At 42.9% G+C, this 20,081-nt stretch overlaps 1 protein-coding gene across 3 annotated transcripts in view; it reads left to right on the top strand.

The window, feature by feature from the left end:
* Window positions 1-1,979: 1,979 nt before the first annotated feature.
* cracr2b (calcium release activated channel regulator 2B) overlaps window positions 1,980-20,081 on the top strand; it is a 168,763-nt gene continuing 150,661 nt past the window's right edge. The window contains exon 1 of one of the 3 annotated variants that reach the window (XM_072272262.1): window positions 1,980-2,698. The gene's annotated coding sequence lies outside the window, so the exon portion shown is untranslated. The remainder of the gene's footprint in view (window positions 2,699-20,081) is intronic. The other 2 variants (XM_072272261.1, XM_072272260.1) reach the window with 2 other exon arrangements.

Raw genomic sequence — 20,081 nt, 5'->3', positions numbered from 1 at the left:
TATTTATCCCAATGGTATGAAAAATGTATTTTCTGTTTTCAGGTAACCCACAACCCCTGTGTTCCTTTCCCACTCCCACTAGTCCATCCAGCTTCTCTCTTCCTTTGTTCACCCTATCTGTCACCCTCCATTTCTTACAGAGACTCATTACCCTCTCCCACCTGGTTCCATCAGCCCATCATCCACATATCTACATCTGGATTGCCCTTGGTTCTGTCCCCTCCCTTTCCCCCATGGTTCCAATTGTCCATCATCCCTGCCTTATTTGGTTCCATTATCTACCAACTTTCTGTCTCCACCCCCACCACCCCCCACTGGGTCCATCTGTCCCCATCATCTGGTTCCACCTATCACCTACCAGACACCTCCTCACTCCCTCCCTCTCACTTTCATCTTGTACTCGCAGTCTTGACTGGAGACATTCTAGTCTCACAGGGTAGGCTTATTCAGAAAGTCAGAAGGCATGGGATCCAGGGAAGTTTGGCCAGGTGGATTCAGAATTGGCTTGCCTGCAGAAGGCAGAGGGTCGTGGTGGAGGGAGTACATTCAGATTGGAGGATTGTGACTGTGGTGTCCCACAAGGATCTGTTCTGGGACCTCTACTTTTCATGATTTTTATTAACGACCTGGATGTGGGGGTAGAAGGGTGGGTTGGCAAGTTTGCAGACGACACAAAGGCTGGTGGTGTTGTAGATAGTGTAGAGGATTGTCAAAGATTGCAGAGAGACATTGATAGGATGCAGAAGTGGGCTGAGAAGTGGCAGATGGAGTTCAACCCGGAGAAGTGTGAGGTGGTACACTTTGGAAGGACAAACTCCTAGGCAGAGTACAAAGTAAATGGCAGGATACTTGGTAGTGTGGAGGAGCAGAGGGATCTCGGGGTACATGTCCACAGATCCCTGAAAGTTGCCTCACAGGTGGATAGGATAGTTAAGAAAGCTTATGGGGTGTTAGCTTTCATAAATCGAGGGATAGAGTTTAAGAGCTGCGATGTAATGATGCAGCTCTATAAAACTCTGGTTAGGCCACACTTGGGGTACTGTGTCCAGTTCTGGTTGCCTCACTATAGGAAGGATGTGGAATCATTGGAAAAGGAACAGAGGAGATTTACCAGAATGCTGCCTGGTTTAGAGAGTATGCATTATGATCAGAGATTAAGGGAGCCAGGGCTTTACTCTTTGGAGAGAAGGAGGATGAGAGGAGACATGATAGAGGTATACAAGATATTAAGTGGAATAGATAGAGTGGATAGCCAGTGCCTCTTTCCCAGGGCACCACTTCTCAATACAAGAGGACATGCCTTAAGGTAAGGGGTGGGAAGTTCAAAGGGGATATTAGAGGAAGGTTTTTTACTCTGAGAGTGGTTGGTGCGTGGAATGCACTGCCTGAGTCAGTGGTGGAGGCAGATACACTAGTGAAGTTTAAGAGACTACTAGACAGGTATGTGGAGGAATTTAAGGTGGGGGCTTATATGGGAGGCAGGGTTTGAGGGTCGGCACAACATTGCAGGCCGAAGGGTCTGTACTGTGCTGTACTATTCTATGTTCTATTAAATGCTGCATGACCCATTGCAGTTCCTTCAGCAGATCCAAACACCTGCACTCTCTTGTCTCCATGAATATCCCTAATCAGACAAAAAAAACGTAATTCAGTTTAAGTGGTCTTCAAAAATCAAAATCCCACTGCAGGTCATGTTCTTAACTACAGGAGAAGTGACAGAAGAACTAAAGGGTAATGTGTAGGTTTTGCAACTGTACACCTCTAATCGCCGTGGTTTATTCATCACTCATCACCACATTCACCCCCAGTTATGATCATTGCCTCAAGAATGGTTTGTCTTGAGCTGCAATGACCCCAAGTACAGTTTTCCCTTCCAAATTCATTCCTTACAATTCCACACAGGGCCTCTTTCACCTGCTCGGTTCAATGAGCCCCGGCGGCTTAGCTGGTGGAGTTGCTGCCTTCGCCGATCCGGCGACTCGTGCTCGATGCTGACCTATGGCTCTACATATTGACATGGAGAATAAAATAAGATCAGTGCGAATGGTTTGGTGTTTCCATGCGGTCTAATCCTGTAACCTCAGGACATTGTAGGCTGGGCAACACCGAGGAATTTAGCAAGTCAGGCACCATCTGGAGAGGAGTGAACAGTCCACCCTTCGGTCGCAGACACTTCATCAAGACTAATTTGCTTCCCATTATATCGGCGAACTGCCTGTCAAGAAACGGTATAAGTATCAGCTTTCAACACTAGAGCTCCCAGTGGTTAAATATAAAACTTGTCTGAGTTTCCCTCGGTCCCGGAGAAACAATATTTGTCTTTAGCAACCACATTTTCTGCGGTTCGTTTCCGGAAATTGGCTGCAGTAATCTGGTTTGCAAACGAAGAGACTTCATTTCTCTTGGAAGGAGTGGATTCAGGATCATTTGTGGCAGCGTTCTATCTGATTTCCAGTTCCACAACAGCACCTGGAGCGCCGGCCACCACACCGGGAAATAAAGCGACTTCCAACCAGCCGGTTCGATTACAACCCTTTAGGGCCAGGGCGGGCTCAAGGTGTGGGGGATCTCCCTTACCTCGCACAGAATCGGAACTTCGCTCAAAAGTGTACACCTGTTTCCCTGCATTAGTGTGGAGGTATTTCAGCGGTTTACAGACTCTGGGGATTGCCTGCTCGAACCCGAACCGGGATTACAGGTAAATTGGCACTTAAACTCATAGAACACAGTAGAATTGCAGCCCGCGGAGGTGTTAATCATAAATGAATTCAACTATGTTGAAGTTGTACTAGACTTATTTTCTTTTCTCACCCCAATAGCACCCCCATGCACACCGCAATAAGAAAAGTCAGAAACAGCAGGTTTTCTCTAGAAGCACCGGCAACAGTAGTTACTGCCCCTCTGAGTTATGGAACTAGGCTTTCAGGTCTTAGGAAGCTAATTTCCTCTCCTTGAGCGTGGGAAATATTGAAATGGTGCCCTGCTAAGTTATTCCCCCCCCCCTCAGTTTGGAAGAATTGGCGGGGGGGGGGGGTGATCTCTCCGGACATGGAAAATACTTATGAGACTCTGATGGTGTAGGAGGGATAGCATTATCTTTGTCTGTGGTGTTCAAGACCAAAGGCCAGAGTACAGTTAGATTTCTACCAGCCTGCTGCCACCTAGCAGACATGCACACACTCTCGCTCCCATCCCCCCCAACACACACACTCCCCAAACTCACAGACATACTCTTACTCTGCACTAATCACTTTTCATCATTTATTGCTGCTGTATCACATACTTATGCAACTGCTTGTTTGATTATAATAGTGTCAGCAACATTATACAGCCTTACATAAACATATACCTCACACTTTTTGTCAGCCTGCAAATCTTCATGCTATGCCATTCGAGAACTTGTGATAAAATTATCTTGCAACTGTATGTGCTGGATTGTAACTATATACAGTATGTGCTGTGTGTGTAACTACATGTACTGTATTTTGCAACTTGGTTGCAGAGGAGTGATATTTCATTTAGTTGTATACATGTGTATGGTTGAATGACAATAAACTTGAATGAAGTTCTTTACCAAAGGTGTGAATCTTTGGAATTTTCTATACAAAGTACCTATGAGGCTTTGTACATTCAAGAGGGACATCGATAGATTTTGTATTGATAATAAGGAATTCAAGAGATGGGGCTTAAAACAGGAATGTGGCACTGAGATAAAAGATCAGCCCTGATCTTATTGATTGAGAGAGCAGGCAAGAGGGGCCGAATTCTCTACTTCTACTGATGTTTGTATGAAGGGACAGTAGACTTTTTTTTCTTTGTATCTGCAAAATGAGGCTGCTCTTAATTTTTTTTATCCACACTTTCATATTCTCCTTTGCTTTCACCCTAGCCTTTCTTTTTTCCTTTATTCTTTCCCCTCCTCTTAACTGTCCTTTTCACTTTCTTCATTAATTATGCTTTTCCCTCTTCCTCTCACTCCAGCTTTGATTGCGCACAGTTCCGTTGCTGGTACTCAAAGAACTACATGGTAGTCAGAGTGTATGATTGAAGACTGGGCACAAACTATGTGCAATAATCTGATAAGTTTAGAATGTGGAAAGAAGAAAAAGACATTCACTCCATCACCCTTTTTACCCAATTCTTCCCTTGCTTTTCTGAAAACAATTTTACACAATATTATTGTGAAGTAGACTAAAACAGTTTCTCATCCAACTGGCTGTAGAGATGGATACACAAGAGAGTGAAGATGCTGAAAATGGGAGCAAAAACAATGTGCTGGGGGAGCTCAGTCAGTTGAGCAACATTTGATCAGGGAGGGGGATGAGGGGAGGGGAGTGGGGTGGGAAGAATTGTCGATGTTTCAGGTTCAGCTCTTTTCTCATTGTTGCCATCAGATAGAAGGTGCAAGTGCCTCAGGACTCGCACCACCAGATTCAAGAACAATTAACCAATTTCCCCCGGGATCAATAAAGTATGACTATGACTATGACTATGACTATGACTACTGCCCCTCAACCTTCAGGCTGTTGTACGAAAGAGTTAACCACAGTCACTTGCCCATTCATTGAGATGTTCCCACAACCAATGTTCTCACTTTAAGGACTCCTTATCTTGTTATCTCATGTTCTTACTATTTATTGCTATTTATTTATATTTGCATTTGCACAGTTTGTTGTCTTCTGTACTCTATTTGATCTTTCATTGGTCCTGTTATAGTTACTAATCTATAGATTTGCCGAATATGCCTGCAGGAAATGAACCTCAGAGTTCATGCTGGCTTTGATAATAAAGTTTACATTGAACTTCTAGATTCTGCATCAGGACTCTTGACTGCTTGGAATTTCTCCAGCAGATGGTTTATTGCTGCTGAGATATTCAATTTAGGATGTTACACAGTAGTATTATAATTACTTGAGAATGAAGTGCAGTTTTGAAGAGAACACTCATCTATTGTCTCACTCATAAGGATGGAATGCTTTTTATTGAGCTTGGTTAGGGCCAATAATATTGTCACACTCTTCCTATTTGTAATGTCTGCTTCTTCCTTGTACAATAACATTGGTTTTTAGTTTGAAGGTCTCATAGAGTTATCTGTTAAGAAATTTTAAATAGCAATTCACTATCTAATATGGATTTTGGGGCTGGGCATTGAGAGGATCTGAATGATGTCGAAGAATTTATTTCATTTTTTTCTAGTACAAGTCATTTTTAGAGAACCACTTGGAGTCATAAAGTCATGGAGCACTACAACACAGAAGCAGGTCCATCGGCCCATCTAGTCAATGCTAAACTGTTATACTGCCTAGTCCCATCAAACCATACCTGGGCCAGTGTCATCCATACCCCTCCCATCCATGTACTTATTCAAACTTCTCTTAAATTTACAAATCAAACCTGCATCTGCTACATCTGCTGGAAACTTGTTCCACATTGTCACCATCCTCTGAGGGAAGAAGTTTCCTTTAAATATTTCACCTTTCATACTTAACCTATGACCTCTAGTTCTAGTTTCACTCAACGTCAGTGGAAAAAAAGCTTGGTTGCATTTACCTATCTATATCCCTCATAATTTTGTATACCTCTATCAAATTTCCTCTTATTCTCCTATGCTTCAGGGAATAAAGTCTTAATCTGTTCAATTTTTCCCTATAACTCAAGGCCTCAAGTCCCAACAACATCCTTGTAAATTTTCTCAGAACGTTTTCAATCTTATTGATATCATTCCTGTAGGTAGGTGACTAGAACTGCACACAATACACTATATTTAGCCTCAGCCAAAATCTTATACTATTATTTTTAGATTGTAAAGACACATAGCCCTCTTTTATTGTCACTTAGTAGTGCATGCATTAAGAAATGATATAATATTTCCTCCAGTGTGATATCACAAAACACAGGACAGACCAAGACTGAAAAAACTGACAAAACCACATAATTACAACATATAGTTACAACAGTGCAACAATACCATAACTTGATGAAGAAGTCCATGAGCACAGTAAAGTTCAAAGTCTCTCAAATGTCCCACATCTCACGCAGACGGGAGAAGGAAGAAAAACTCTCTCTGCCATGCCAACCACAATCCGACTCTGAGTCATCCGAAAACTTCGAGCTCTGATCAGCTCTCCGACACCGAATACTGAGTGCCATATCTGTCTGAACGATTCGACCTCCTTCTCAGTTGCCAAAAGCAGGCAAGGCTGGGGATTTTGAGGCCTACCTTCCGAAAGATTCCCAACCACGCAGTAACGACAGCAGCGAACAAGTATTTCAGAAATTTCTCCAGATGTTCCTCTGTGCTTTCACGTCCATTCTCCATCAAATCACAATTGTCCACGGCCCCTATTTAACAGATATGATATCATTTTTCACCGGAGGGCTGCGCACTGCCATCTTCTCCTCCTGCCTTTTTCAACATAATATCGCAAACTCCTGTACTTAACCCTCTGATTTATGAAGACTAATGTGCCAAAAGCTCTCATTATGACCCTATTTACCTGTAATACCACTTTCAAAGAATTACGGATCGGTATTCCCAGATCTCCCTGTTCTACTGCACTCCTCAGTGCCCTACTATTCACTGTGTAAGTCCTATCCTGGTTTGTCCTCCCAAAGTACAAATCCCCATACTTGTCTGCATTAAGTCTCATCTGCTACAAGGGGTGATTGATAAGTTTGTGGCCTAAGGTAGAAGGAGTCAATTTTAGAAAACCTAGCACATTTATTTTTCAACATAGTCCCCTCCTACATTTACACACTTAGTCCAGTGGTCGTGCAGCATACAGATTCTTTCTTTGTAGAAGCCGTCGTTTTGGACCTCCAGAAGTAGTCAACAGCAGGGGTGATTGTTAAGTTCATGGCCTAAGGCAGAAAGAGATAAGTCATTAATTTCCAACTTTCTGCATAATCACTCAAAGAGTTGAACTGTACGTGCATGTAATGAGAGCTGTATAACTCATCTCCTTCTAGTTTTGATGACTCATGCTAAATATATGTTCAAGGAAATTCCCAGGCAGAAATGTACTGCTCTGGAATGTAGTTTGCCAAGGTGTTCCAGGATTGTTAATTAACATCCAGTACTCACCGTGCTGGTTCTTGACTTTTCATTCCAATAGCTAAGAGTCTTTTGGGAAATGGCAGAACAGTACTTTTACTTTTCTAATTTCCATGAAAGCTGCTTACTGTCTCATTATCAACTGTTCCACACTGTATCAGGTCTAATGTTTACACACACAAAATGCTGGAGGAACTCAGCAAATCAGGCAACAGGGGAATAAACTGTTAATGTTTTGGGCTGAGAGTCTTTGTCAGGATGTACTTTTGTATAATTTGTTTAATTTATGTTTTTCTTGCGAATGTTGCATCTCTAACGTTATGTGCCTGTGGTGCTGCTGCACAAGTAAGTTTTTCATTGCACCTCTGCATACCTGTACTTGTGCAGATGACAATAAACTTGGTCTTTAAAATGAATACCTTCTGGAGAGGTATTCAAGGGGTACATTTTCCTGTAGAAGCTATTGAATAACTCTCTTATGAGAAGGTCTCAGCCTGAAATATTGACCCTATTGATACTGCCCGATGGGCTGAGCTCTCTAGAACTTTGTGTGTGTTCTGTAAGAATTCCAGAATCCGCAAAATCTCTTGTGTTTAAGTCAAAAGTCAATGCTTGTGACTAGCATTCTCCTATGTAGGGAATGGTTCCAGAATAGCTTGTTTTCCCTCCTCTATCTCCTTCTATTTACACTTCCATTGTACAAAAAAGCTGCCATCAACAAGCCACCTTCTCAGATGCCATGTCCAATCAAGAACCTATCAAACTCTGCCTTAAGTACACCCATTGACCTAGGCTGCATAGCTGCATGTGGTAATAAACTCCACAAATTCACCACTCAATGGCTAAATAAATTTCTTTGCATCTCTGTTTTAAATGGACACCCCCCTATCCTGAGCCTGTGCCCTCTTGTCCTAGACTCTCTCACCATGGGAAACATCCTTTCCACATCTACTCTGTCTAGGCCTTTCAACATTTGAAAGGTTTCGATGAGTTCCCCTCTCATCTTTCTAACTTCCAGCGAGTACAGACCGAGAGCCATCAAACTTTCCTCACATGATCACCTTTTCCTTCCCAGAATCATCCTTGTGAATCTCCTCTGAATCCTCTCCAATGCCAGCACATCTTTCCCTTGATGAGGAGCCCAAAACTGTTCACAATACTCAAGGTACAGCCTCACCAGTGTCTTATAAAGCCTCAGCATCACATCCCTGCTTTTGTATTCTAGACCTCTTGAAAGGAATGCTAACATTGCATTTACCTTCCTCACCACTGACTCAACCTGCAAGTTAAACTTTAGGGTGTTCTGCACAAGGGCTCCCAAATCTCTTTGCCTCCCAGAGTTTTGGATTTTCTCCCTATTTAGAAAATAGTCTGCACATTTATTTCTACTACCAAACTGCATGACGATGCATTTTCCAACATTGCATTTCATTTGCCACTTTCTTGCCCATTCTCCTAACATAGGTAAGCCGTTCTGCAACCTACCTGTTTCCTCAACACTACTTGCCCCTCCGCTAGTCTTTGTATCATCTGCAAACTTGCCATCAAAGCTATCTATTTCATCATTGATCCATAAAAAGAAGCTGATCCCTGCAGAACACCACTAGTCACTGGCAGCCAACCAGACAATGATCCTTTTATTACCACTCTCTGCCTTCTACCAATCAGCCAATGCTCTGACTATGCCAGTAATTTTCCTGTGATGCCATGGGCTCTTAACCTGGTTGGCAGCCTCATGTTTGGCACCTCGTCAAAGGCCTTCTGAAAGTCCATATATACAACATTCACTGCATCCCCTTTACTTATCCTACATGTAATCTCCTCAAAGAATTCCAACACATTCATCAGGCAAGATTTTCCCTTAAGGAAACCAGCTGACTTTGTCCTATCTTGTCGTGTGTCACCAAGTACTTCATACCCTCATCCTTAACTGACTCCAACATCTTCCCAACCACTGAGGTCAGGCTAACCAGTCTACAATTTTTTTTCTGCTGCCTTCCTCCTTTGCTAAAGAGAGAAGTGACATTTGCAATTTTCTAGTCCTCTGGCACCATGCCAGAGTCCAATAATTTTTGAGACAATCACAATCTCTAATGCTACCTCTTTCACAACCCTAGGGTGCAGTTCATTTGGTTGGGGTGACTTGTATATCCTTAGGACTTTCAGCTTTTTGAGCACTTTCTCTCTTATAATAATAACTGCACTCACTTCTCTTCCTTTACACACTACAACATCTGGCACACTGCTAGTGTCTTCCATAGTGAAGGCTGATGCGAAATACTAATTTAGTTCATCGGCCATCTCCTTGCCCCCATTATTATTTCTTCGGCTTCATTTTTTAGCGGTCCTATATCCACTCTCATTTCTCTTTTATTTTTCACATACTTTTTTTTACTATCCACTTTTCTAGCTTGTTTTCATATTTCATCTTTTCCCTTCTAAAGATTCTTTTAGTTGTTCTCTGTAGATTTTTGAAAGTTTCCCAGTCCTCTATCTTCCCACTAATTTTTGCTTTGTTGTTTTGCTTTTACAATAGCCTTGACTTTCCTTGTCAGCCATGGTTGTAGTATCTTACCATTTGAGCATTTCTTCAATTTTGGATTACATATATCCTGCACCTTCTTCATTTTTCCCAGAAACACACGCTATTGCTGCTCTACTGTCATCCCTGAAAGATGAACCTTCCATTTACTTTGGCCAACTCCTCTCTCATACCACTGTAATTTCCTTTACTTCACTGAAATACTGCTACGTCAGACCTTACTTTCTCCCTATCAAATTTCAAGTTGAACCAAATCATATTGTGGCTCCTAAGGGTTCTTTTACCTTAATCGCCTCCAGTTCATTACATAACACCCAATCCAGTGTAGCTGATCCCCTAGTAGGCTCAACAACAAAACTGTTCTAAAAAGCCATCTCGTAGGCATCCAACAAACTCACTCTCTTGAGATCCATTATCAACCTAATTTTCCCAATCGACCTACTTGTTAAAATTTCCCATGACTATCCTTTTGACACACCTTTACTATTTCCCATTTTAATCTGTGGTCCACATCCCAGCTACTGTTGGGAGGCCTGTATGTAACTGCCATCAGGGTCCTTTTACCCTTGCAGTTTCTTAACCCACAAGGCTTCAGTGTCTTTCAATCCTATGTTGTCACATCTTTCTACTGATTTAATGCCATTTTTTTTACCAGCCTAGGGCTGAATGTGCTAATAGATTGGGATGCGTCAACAAAACAATGGGGAAATAAGTTGCATATTGGACAGCATTGTGTGAATTAACCTGTGCACTCCCCCCGCCCCCCACACACACACACAAAATGCATGTATTAGCTTCACAAGAAGTAATTGAATGAACCCTAATGGAAAAGGTATCTCTTGAAGTCCTCTCCAGAGGCACAGATTTCAGAGTCAAAGTCAAGTATGTTGTCATGTGCACATATACATGTATGCATAGGTGCAATGTAAAAACTAACTTACAGTATATTTCAGGCACAAAGCCTAACATTCACAATGAAAACATGAATTAAACAAATTATAGAAGTAGGTACATAATTAGAATAAGAAATACTGTCACAATTACTTATACAGTATTGATGACTTGTTAAGGGCCAATTTTTACTGTAACTAAGGAAGACCACAATTTAATAAACTGTTCAGTAGTTGCATGGCATAGTTTTGTTAAAAATTAAATAGGTGTTTCTGCATAACAGGTGCAACAGAGGAATGCAGTCATCTGATCTCCATGACTGTTTTGACACAAAATGCAGCAATCAGCATTTCCTCCTTCACCTATAATTGCATCCTGATGTCAAAGCAAACAGTTTTCCACTGAGCTTAAGCCGAAAAAGCATCACGAGGAGATTGATTGTCTAGTTGCTAAGTAACATGAGGCAGAGAGGGACATAATGGGATCACCAAGCAAGTGCTGGTATGGAGAAGGGCTCAACCTTTTCAAGCCATTTATTAAAACAAATCCCATCTGGTTTGAGCTTGTTCAGAAATGGCCTTCTTGGGTGCTGGAAGTGGAGGTTGTATGTATTTGAAACGGTGGATTTTCATAACCTGTTAAACAGAAAGTTATGTAAAACATTCAAGGCTGTGTTATTTTGTATGCTTATGCTTTATATAGTTAATCCATTAAGTAGTCATTAGCTACCCCTGAGGGTTGTTAACCAGGTCAAGAATTTGGATGATCCCCTATGTATTAAAGGGACAAAACTAGTAACAGAACAAAAAGCACATGCAAATTCACACCAGGTCACAATGTTGTTTAGGCATTGGGCCGCCAGCTTCCTACTATGACCTACAGTTGTCCAAGGCCTCCAGGAGGAATGGTAGACACCTGGGATGAACTTTACAACCCACTGTGGATCACCTTAGACTAGTGAACCAGTGTGTTAGCCAGGATAAGCAGAAGATGTTGTAACCTCTGATCTCTCTGCTCAATAATATGCATTCAAAGAAGAAGCAAATAGGGCTAAAGTATAGAGGGAAGTTTTCAAATATCTTTGGATGAGGGCTACAAACACTCACTCAACGTAAATGAAATGTATAGACTCAGTTGCTATAAATTTGCAATTCTTGTTTCATTCTTGCTTCTACCTTCCCACTGAGCAAATATAGCTTCTTACATAACCTGTCCCCAGCTGAATGTTGTCATTGTCCCTGTTCAATACACTTTTGCATAAAGGCCTGGTGACTGCTGCTGATGTAAACGTTCCCAAATTCCAGGATATAAAGTGACAGTTTTCAATGCGAGATAATAGGCAAAACTAGGAGATATAATTGTGGATGATAACATCCTCCTGATATCCCAAGGTACTTCACAACCAGTGAAATAATGTCATTTTATTCTGGTGTTGAGATAAAGGCCATTGGACCAGGACAGATGAAGGGTCTCAGTCTGAAACATTGATTGCCTATTTCAGAACTAGCATCAGATTTAACATTACCAGCTTATTTATTTATTGAGATACAGTGCGGAATAGGTCCTTTGCGCTGCACCACCCAGCAACCCTCGATTAACCATAGTCTAATCACAGCACAATTTACAGTAACCAATTAACCTACAACTGGTACGTCTTTGCACTCAGAGGAAGCCCACATGGTCACAGGTAGAATGTACAAACCTTTTCTGGACAGCAGCGGGAATTGAATCCGGGCTGATGGCACTACAAAGCGTTGTGCTAACCTACGCTACCGTGATATGAAGCATGTCGTTTTGTGGCAGCAGTACATTGCAATACATTTTAATTTGATGGAGACAGACATGAGAAGCACAGAGGAACGCCTGGAGAAACTTCTGAAATGCCCACTTCGCTGCCGCTGCTGCTGTGCGATCGAGGATCTCCGGAGGGGAAGGCCCCAAATCCTCGGCTTTGCCTATTGCTTGGAGCCGGGGCTGGGGTCGAAGCGTTCGGCGGGGATGGTGTTCGGTGCTCGATGTCAGAGGGCTGGTCGGAGGCTCAAAGTTTTTGGACGGACTCAAGAATCGGCTGTGGTTGGGTGCTTCCAGGGTGCTGCATCGGCAAGTTTGTGGCGCTGGAAGTTCATGGCAGGGAGAATTTTCTTCCTTCTACCATCTGTGTGAGATGATGGGACTTTCGAGAGACTTTGAGACTTTTCTTTACTGTGCCCATGGTGTGTTCTTTAGCAAATTACAGTATTGCTTTGCACTGTTGTAACTATATGTTATAATTATGTGGTTTTTGTCAGTTTTTCAGTCTTGGTCTGTCTTGTGTTTCTGTGATATCATACTGGAGGAACATTGTATCATTTCTTAATGCATGCATTACCAAATGACAATAAAAGAGGACTGTGTGTCCTCATAATCTAATCTGATCTAATTTTAAAAATGATAAACTACAATAAGAAATATATTAAAAAATACATTTTTTTAAGTACAGAAAAAAGAGAGCAAATAAGAAAAAAAAGTAAGTTAGTGGAGTTCCCTTCACAGATGCTATCTGACCCACCGAGTTCCTCCACCATCTTGTTAGTCACAGAACTAACGTGCAAACTCCACATAGGAAACAGTTGATGTCAGGTTTGAACCTAGGACCCTAGTGCTGTGAAGCAACATCTCTTCATGAGCTGGCACTCTGTGAAGAATATGAATCCAGGGGTGCATGAAAGATACCCTGACAGTTCTGGGGCTTGAGATTATGTCATTAAGAGGAAGAATTGGCTAAGCTGGAGTGAGGAGACTGAGGGGAATTTGAATCAATTAGTATAAAGGCCTACATACATAGGGTGAAGGGGAAGAATATAATTCCACTGATGGAGAGGTTGATAGTGGATGAACATAGAGTGAAGCTGGGAGCTAAAAGGATAAGAGAAGAAACTTTACACCCTGAGAGTTGTGGGAGCTTGGAACTCATAGCCTAAAAAGGTGGAAGAGGTTTGAGACCTAAGGCACATTGTAAAAAAAACATACTGAATGAGTATAAATTGTTGCAACATATGTGGTATGATCAGAGAGCTGGAATGTGGGAATTATGTAAATGGTCCTTTTCTTCCAGCATGGGCTGAATGGGCCAAATGGCCTCCTGCGCCAGACAGTTCTTGTCACCTCAAATATATCTCTGTCCGTTATCCATGCTGGCTGGTGGCGTAGTGGCATCAGTGCTGGACTTGGGGGCGGAAGGTCCTGAGTTCGAATCCAGCCGGCTCCCTTGCACGCTAGCAACTCCACCTCGTAAAAAAAATTGCCTGCTACAGAAACATCAACAGCAAAAGGCCTATGCTCTCTCGTGAATTGAATGGCAACTTCTCTCTTCTTTCTCCCTGTTATCCACATTTGCAGTGCTTGCTGCTGATGGGAAGACAGCTATATCTGTATATGCCTTTCCACTCCTCACGAGGTGAGCTGCTACAATAGTTTGAAAGTCAGAGTACAGGTGGATGGAGTACAAGCAAAGAACCAGCTGCAGGAAGGCCCCTAATTAACCACAATCTTAGGCACTTGATGCTTTAAAAAGAGCTTGCAGGCAGCTACGATTTATTGGCCTGCATGACCTGTGCAACTAAATGGTTTCCAAAGAGAAGTGCCATTAGTGGCACATCAGAGGACTGCCCATCTCCGAACCCTGCTGCTTCACCTCCAGATTTGTGGAACTGAAGAAAAAAATACCCTGAAGGCTGGGGGATTCATTGTCTCTCTAAGGTCAAGGTCAGTAGCCGTGAAGACATTTTCAAACATATCTCAGATTATTGATGTAAAAGTGAAGGGTTCAAGCCTGCTATTTACAAATAAAATAACAAGTGCTGGCAATTGAATTGGTGGTTCTCACAACGTATTATGTGAGCTGTTCTCCCAGTGTCCACATGAAAAAACAGAGGCCACTCATCAACCAAGGCAAGATTAATTAGTACAACCATTCTCAAAGTCTGAAAAAATTCTGACTGACCAAGATATTATTACAGCAGATATGTTCTTTCCTACACAGTAAGGATGCACCATATTCTAGTCTTGTTTAAGGAACTCCATTAGCAAAGAAGCTGACTTATGTTTTGTATTACTACTACCAATCTACTCTTACTCACTTTACTGAGAAACAGAAATACATCCTCTCTTCCCTCTCCCCATTTCCCCTCCTGTTTTCCTCTTGCTCCACTTACCAGTTCCCCATCTCTTCCCCTCTCTCCCCTCCTCTCCTCTCTCCCCTCCTCTCCTCTCTCCCCTCCTCTCCTCTCCCCCTCCTCTCCTCTCCCCCCTCCTCTCCTCTCCCCCCTCCTCTCCTCTCCCCCCTCCTCTCCTCTCCCCCCTCTCCCCCCTCTCCCCCCTCCTCTCCCCCCCCCTCTCCCCCCTCTCCCCCCTCTCCCCCCTCTCCCCCCTCTCCCCCCTCTCCCCCCTCTCCCCCCTCTCCCCCCTCCTCTCCCCCCTCTCCCCCCTCCTCTCCCCCCTCTCCCCTCCCCCTCCACACCCTCTCCCCCCTCTCCCCTCCCCCTCCACACCCTCTCCCCCCTCTCCCCTCCCCCTCCACACCCTCTCCCCCCTCTCCCCTCCCCCTCCACACCCTCTCCCCCCTCTCCCCTCCCCCTCCACACCCTCTCTCTCCATCCCCATTATCTTCTGAAATGAAAACACCAAGGAATTTAAAATTGCTGGCCCTCTTCATCTATAACCACACAATGTGGACTGGCTCATGAACTTCTGGTTTCCTCATTCTGAAGTCCAAAATCAGCTCTTTGGTCTTGCTGACAGAGTTGTTGTTGTGGCGCCACTTAGCCAGGTTTTCAGTTTCCCTCTCATATGCTGATTCGTAGCCCCCTTTGGCTTGGCCTATGACAGCGGTGTCTACAGCATTGGAGCTGTGCTTAGCTACACAGTCATAAGTGTAAAAGTGAGTGGAACAAGGGGCAAAGCACACAGCCTTGTGGTGCACCTGTACTAATGGAGATAGTGGAGGAGATGTTTCCAATCCAAACTGATTGGGTAGCAAATTACCTGTTTGTTTTTATTTATGACAGCTCTGTGGAGATACGACAATTGTTTGAGAGGGATGCAATAAAGAGAAACCAATGATCCTTCTTTTCCTGGATCTTGAAAAAATATTCTTGGATGTAATTAGCTTTTAACAAAAGATTTAATTAAGATGACCTGAATTGCATTTTCAAACTTGATGGTTTGTCCACTCACTCGAGTTTGTTTAGTAAGAACTGGCAGTAACTAGTGTTTCTATAGCAAATTTAATGCAAAAAATAGACAATAGAAAATAGGTGCAGGAGTAGACTATTCAGCCCTTCAAGCCAACACTGCCATTCACTGTGATCATGGCTGATCATCCACAATCAGTACCCCGTTCCTGCCTCTTCCCCATATCCCTTGACTCCACTATCCTTAAGAGCTCTATCTAATTCTTTCTTGAAAGCATCCGGAGAATTGGCCTCCACTGCTTTCTGAGACAGAGCATTCCACAGATCCACAACTCTCTGGGTGAAAAAGTTTTTCCTCAACTCCATTCTAAATGGCCTACCCCTTATTCTTAAACTGTGGCCTCTGGTTCTGGACTCCCCCAACATCAGGAACATGTTTCCTGCCTCTAGCGTGTCCAATCCCTTAATAATCTTATATGTTTAAATCAGATCCCCTCTCATCCTTCTAAATTCCAGTGTATACAAGCCCAGTCGCTCCAATCTTTCAATATATGACAGTCCCCCAATCCCAGGAATTAACCTCGTGAACCTACGCTGCACTCCCTCAATAGCAAGAATGTCCTTCCTCAAATTTGGAGACCAAAACTGCACACAATACTCCAGGTGTGGTCTCACCAGGGCCCTGTACAACTGCAGAAGGACCTCTTTGCTCTGATACTCAACTCCCCTTGTTATGAAGGCCAACATGCCATTAGGTTTCTTCACTGCCTGCTTTACCTTCATGCTTACTTTCAGTGACTGATGAACAAAGACACCTGGATCTCGTTGCACTTCCCCTTTTCCTAACTTGACACCATTCAGATAGTAATCTGCCTTCCTGTTCTTGCCACCAAAGTGGATAACCTCACATTTATCCATATTAAACTGCATCTGCTGTGCATCTGCCCACTCACCCAACCTGACCAAGTCACCCTGCATTCTCATAACATCCTCCTCACATTTCACACTGCCACCCAGCTTTGTGTCATCTGCAAATATGCTAATATTACTTTTAATCCCTTCATCTGAATCATTAATGTATATTGTAAATAGCTGCGGTCCCAGCACCGAGCCTTGCGGTACCCCACTAGTCACTGCCTGCCATTCTGAAAGGGACCCGTTAATCCCTACTCTTTGATTCCAGTCTGCCAATCAATTTTCTATCCATATCAGTACCCTACTCCCAATACCATGTGCTCCAATTTTGTCAACTAATCTCCTGTGTTAACCTTATCAAAGGCTTTCTGAAAGTCCAGGCGCACTACATCCACTGGTTCTCCCTTGACCATTTTCATAGTTACATCCTCAAAAAATTCCAGAAGATTAGTCAAACATGATTTCCCCTCCGTAAATCCATGCTGACTCGGACCGATCCTGTTCCTGCTATCCAAATGTGCCGCTATTTCATCTTTTATGATTGACTCCAGCTCTTCCCCACCACTGATGTCAGGCTAACTGGTCTATAATTCCTTGTTTTCTCTCTCCCTCCTTTTTAAAAAGTGGGATAACATTAGCTACCCCCCAATCCACAGGATCCTGAATCTATAAACATTGGAAAACGATTACCAATGCGTCCACGATTTCTAGAGCCATCTCCTTAAGTACCCTGGAATGCAGTCCATCAGGCCCTGGGGATTTATCAGCCTTCAGTCCCATCAGTCTATCCAACACCATTTTCTGCCTAATGTGAATTTCCTTCAGTTCCTCCGTTACCCTAGGTCCTTTGGCCACTATTACATCTGGGAGATTGTTTGTGTCTTCCCTAGTGAAGACAGATCCAAAGTACCTGTTCAACTTGTCTGCCATTTCTTTGTTCCCCATAATAAATCCACCTGTTTCTGTCTTCAAGGGACCAACTTTGGTCTTAACTAATTTTTTCCTCTTCACATACCTAAAGAAGCTTTTACTATCCTCCTTTATATTCTTGGCTAGTTTTCCTTTGTACCTCATCTTTTCTCCCCGTATTGCCTTTCCAGTTATCTTCTGTTGCTCTTTAAAAGTTTCCCAATCCTCTGGCTTCCCGCTCTTGAAGTCCCTCATTGGGAATAGCTGAAAAGATGATGCTGTTCAAGGAAGAGATGCTTGGATAAGCAGAATATTTGGTTTTAGGATTATGGAGGGTGTGAAGAGGCAGAGGAGCTCAAGAGTGGGATGAAAGGAGAGGATTTCTGGTGCTGCCTGTAAGGAGTTTGTACGTTTGCCCCCTGTGAACTACGTGGGTTTCCTCCAAGCGATCTGGTTTCCTCCCACGATCCAAACAAATACCGGTTGTTAGGTTACTTGGTCATTGTATTTGTCCCATGATTAGGCTGGGATTAAATCGGGGGATGCTGGGCAACATGGCTCGAAGGGCCAGCAGGGCCTGTTCCATGCTGTATCTCAATAAACATTAAAATACTGTAATGCAAAGGGAGAGGAATGTAGTTTAGGACTGACGATGAAAAGCTGACTAAATAGATATTGATGAGATCAAAAAGGAGCTTGGGCATGGCATTCGGATGGGCTGAACTGGGTAATTAAGAGGGGACAAGGATTTGTAGGATGATTCAGGGCAGGGAGGATGAGAGAGAGTTGTGAGTCATTGTTTATGGAGGACATTGAATTGACAGATGGCAGCTGGAGCAATTGCCTGTGGAGGTAATAATGATGAGCATCTCATTTGCGGGTGGTTCAGGTAGCGGAAGAGCCAGGGATATTGGAAAGGTGGAAGACAACATGTGCAATAATAAATGGAAATCTTGGAAATGCTCAAAGATCAGACCAGCTGAGTGCTTCAAGCATTTTCCATTTTAATTTCTGATTTCCAGCACTGACATCTTGCTCTTGTCAGCAACTTTTGGTTTTGCAGATGAACAAGATGCAGAAACTTGCAAATGGCCTGGTTCTTCTGAAGCCAGGAGCAGGAATGGAGTTGATGGTCAGGACCCAGTGTCTGCTGGATGCAAGGAAAGACAGGATGATGATGATAATGCTGCTTATTCCAGTTTTTAGTTATTATGACACAGAAGCAGGTCATTTGGCTCAAAGGTCCAGTCAGCTCCAAGCTTACAATCCCATCACTGTCATTCTACTTCTCCTTATATCTGCCCCTTCCTCAACTTTTTTACTTCTCTCGAACCCAGTAGCTTTTTGTCTTTTACATGCCAACCAATGACCCATTGACTCTCTTCCTATTACTTGCACATTAGGAGGAATTTCCAGTGGCTGGATAACTTATCAGAATACTATTGGGATACACAGGAAATGCATGGAGTCACAGGGAGAACATTAGAGACTCGGCATTGATTGTGCCCAAGCTCAGGATTGAACCCAAAAATACTGGGGTGGCAGTGCTAAAAGTTGCCCAGGAAGAAATGACTCAATATTGGATGTAGGACAAGTAGCAAGGGCAGTAGAAAAGTAGAGAAGTTCTGGGGTAGTGGTAGAACTACACACTTGCATTAAAATCAAATCTTATATGGAAGATGAAGTTAGATAATGAATAGAGGGATATGTTGCTAGGGTTTGGTGGAAAGTTAGGGATTCAAAACAATGCTGTGGACTTTCCACAAATACACAAGGAAGTAGGCAGGACCTTGGTTTAGTGAAGACAAGGTTCATAATTGCAAGTGTTTATCCATTGGGCAGATGGCCAAATCTTTTTGACTTTGTGGAACATGTTGGAGCTGAAACCATACCTGTGAATCATGTATGAAATATATCTCTATTGTATTAATTATTTTTATAAATGCATTGACGGAGGAAGAAGATCACTTAGGTACAAGATTGCAATTTAATCTCTTTTAACTGTAGTCAGGCAATAATATTTACCTCAGTTTTTGAACCCATTTGAAACCCATTCACCTGTAACTTCTACTTTCCCATCTGTGAAGATATAGATTCATAACTGCCTTCCTGGCTCTGACGAATACTGCAAGCATTGATGCGGCTCTCTTGGTAGTAGCCTTACCTTTGAGTCAGAAGCATGTGAACACTAGTCACACATCAGTGAGCAAGATCAGTGTCCAAGTTTGTCAGAGGTATACACGTACAGGGGATAAGTGCTGAGAAAATTAGCTTTTTGCAGAGAAGCACCATACATTGCAAACATGACAAACGTAACAATGTAAGGTTAAATTACATATCTCATATGACAAAATAAACATAACAGCATTAATGCAAGTTGAGAGGCAGAAAAAATATATAGACGAAAGAAAAGCAAATACAATGTTAAGATCCGATCCAGTCCTGATGAAGGGTCTCAGCCCAAAACTTTGACTGTTTACTTCCCTCCATAGATGCTTCTTGACTTGCTGAGGTCGTCCAGCATTTTGTGCACGTTGCTCAAGATTTCCAGCACCTGCTGATTTTTGAGCATCTAGTCTTAGGGTTTTCAGGTCAGATC

Source organism: Mobula birostris, chromosome 11, assembly GCF_030028105.1.
Source record: "Mobula birostris isolate sMobBir1 chromosome 11, sMobBir1.hap1, whole genome shotgun sequence".
Lineage (NCBI taxonomy): Eukaryota > Metazoa > Chordata > Chondrichthyes > Myliobatiformes > Myliobatidae > Mobula > Mobula birostris.
This window is presented reverse-complemented; position numbering and strand designations above follow the sequence as displayed.